General features: G+C 57.2%; 1 pseudogene; it reads right to left on the bottom strand.

Annotated features, from left to right (window-relative positions):
- The window catches only part of LOC119280726, a 9,403-nt pseudogene extending 7,655 nt beyond the window's left edge, over positions 1-1,748 (bottom strand).
- Between the last annotated feature and the right edge of the window lie 324 nt (positions 1,749-2,072).

The following is a 2,072-nucleotide window of genomic DNA, read 5'->3' as shown; positions in this document are numbered from 1 at the left end:
GGCGGTGGCGTGCTCAGGGCGGGCGGCGGAGGAGGTGGGCAGCAGCGGTAGGGGTCGGGGTCGGGTGCGGTTGAGGGAGAAAATGTGTGGAGGAGGTCGGGTGCGGTCGGGTGCGGTGCAGATAAGGTTGGCCCGGCCTGGGCCCACATGTCAGCAGCCCGGGGGAGTTGATAACATGCACATATGCCGACGGCCCGGCCGTCGGCATAGATGGGAGGCCTATGCATACCTGCGCAATGCCGCTAGGTGTTGCTTTGGGCCCTCCTACGGTTGTGGAAGCGTGGTGGCTAGCGCAGGCACCCGGCACGCAGCTCCGGGGTGTGCCCCCCATCTCCGGCGTCGCTGTGGGGCACGGCGCGGTGGCATCAACATCCGTGAGGGGGGCAATCGATATACCATCTGGGTATGTTTTTTTATTAGATAAGGCACATTTATGTTGTGAACAAAAATAGGGAAAAGTAAATAAAAATAAGTAAAAAAAACATATAAAAAAATAAAAAAATAGAGATATGCCGACGGCAAGGCCGTCGGCATACCTGCGCACACGGCCACGGATCGATGACGTGCCTAAGGTCGCGGATCGATGATGTGGCAACATCCATGGGCCAGACCTATGCCGACGGCCAGGCCGTCGGCATAGATTTGCCACCCCATGGACAGGCGAGCGACGTGGATCGATGACGTGGCGGGCGACGCGGATCGGTGACGTGGCGTCTATGCCGACGGCCGCCGTTAGCCCGTCGGCGTAGATTGATGCCGTTAAAAGGCCATCTCCGTCCGGGTAGCCGGGCCCACGAGCTATGCCGACGGCCTTCTCTATGCCGACGGCCACCGTAGGCATATTTCTATCGACGCCGACAGGTGAGCTCTGCCGACGGGGGCCGTCGGCATAGATTGATACACGCCGACGTCTTTTCTATGCCGACGGCCTGGGCTGGGCCTTCAGAATAGGCCAATCTATGCCGACGGGGCCGTCGGCATAGGTTCGGCCGTCGGCATCACCAGTTATTCTGGTAGTGGCTGGACGCAGACGAGGGACACCGCGCGGCCGAGGGGCTCCACCGGCGGCCCCACCGTGAGCACGAAGAGTAGTCCGTCTCCGCAGCTGAGGACGTGAGATCCCGGACGCACTACTCGGAGGAAGAACGGCACGAAATACTTGAAACTCTTCATCGGCCACTTGTGCAGGCTGGTGAAATGGTCCTGGAGCGCGGCGGTCGGCCTTGAGAAGCCGCAGCCAGGGACAGGGAAGAAGCACGGGCCGGCGGGGCACTCCCTCTCGTGCTCCACCTGCTGGTAGTAGGCGAGCTCCTTGGCGCATCCGTGCTTGCAGGGGACGAAGACGCTGTCCAGGACGCTCTCCATAGCGTGGCATCTCTCGAAGACATCGCCAGAGCACACGCCGCACTTCTTTTCCGGGAGCCCTTCGCAGCAGGACCAGCAGACCACATGCCCCACGGAGCACTGAAACATTTCGATGGAGACATTATTTGTGATCCGATGTTGTGCATGTATGTGTGCATATATAGAATTATAGATGTAAATCTAATGGATGCATTTACCTGGTAAATGGGAGGACTGAGGGGTTTGGAGCAGACGGGGCAGTCCAGGACCTACATCACCATGGTGACATTCTGCTTCTGCCTCCTCCTGCCGTCGGTGCCGACGTCGCCCTCTTCTCCTTTCCTCTTGCTGCTGCCGTTGCAACTCGTGATCTCTACATTGCCCATGTTAAGGTCGATCTTCATCACTCACCTGCGTCCAATTCGTGAGATCCATGCGTTGCTCAGTTTATATGGACTTTGTTTGGCCATTCGTGAGATCCATACGTTGCCCTGGAGCCGGGGAGGAGTTTGTTTGGCGAGTTGCGACAAAGAAGGTAAAATATCGGTGGCGCGGTGTGTTAATTGATTCTTGTTTCAAATATCCAGGGATATAGTAGACCGGTTCGTATATTTGATTCACACCAACCAGCAAGTGCTGATGCGTTTCCTTCCAAAACACGCTGCACTTCCTACTATGTCTCCATTGATTTGGCAAGCAACAGTCATCTCCATTCTCCGCATTCGTTT

This window comes from Triticum dicoccoides, chromosome 3B, assembly GCF_002162155.2.
Source record: "Triticum dicoccoides isolate Atlit2015 ecotype Zavitan chromosome 3B, WEW_v2.0, whole genome shotgun sequence".
Classification (NCBI taxonomy): domain Eukaryota; kingdom Viridiplantae; phylum Streptophyta; class Magnoliopsida; order Poales; family Poaceae; genus Triticum; species Triticum dicoccoides.
The sequence above is the reverse complement of the archived record's forward strand: the minus strand, read 5'-3'. Positions and strand labels throughout refer to the sequence as shown.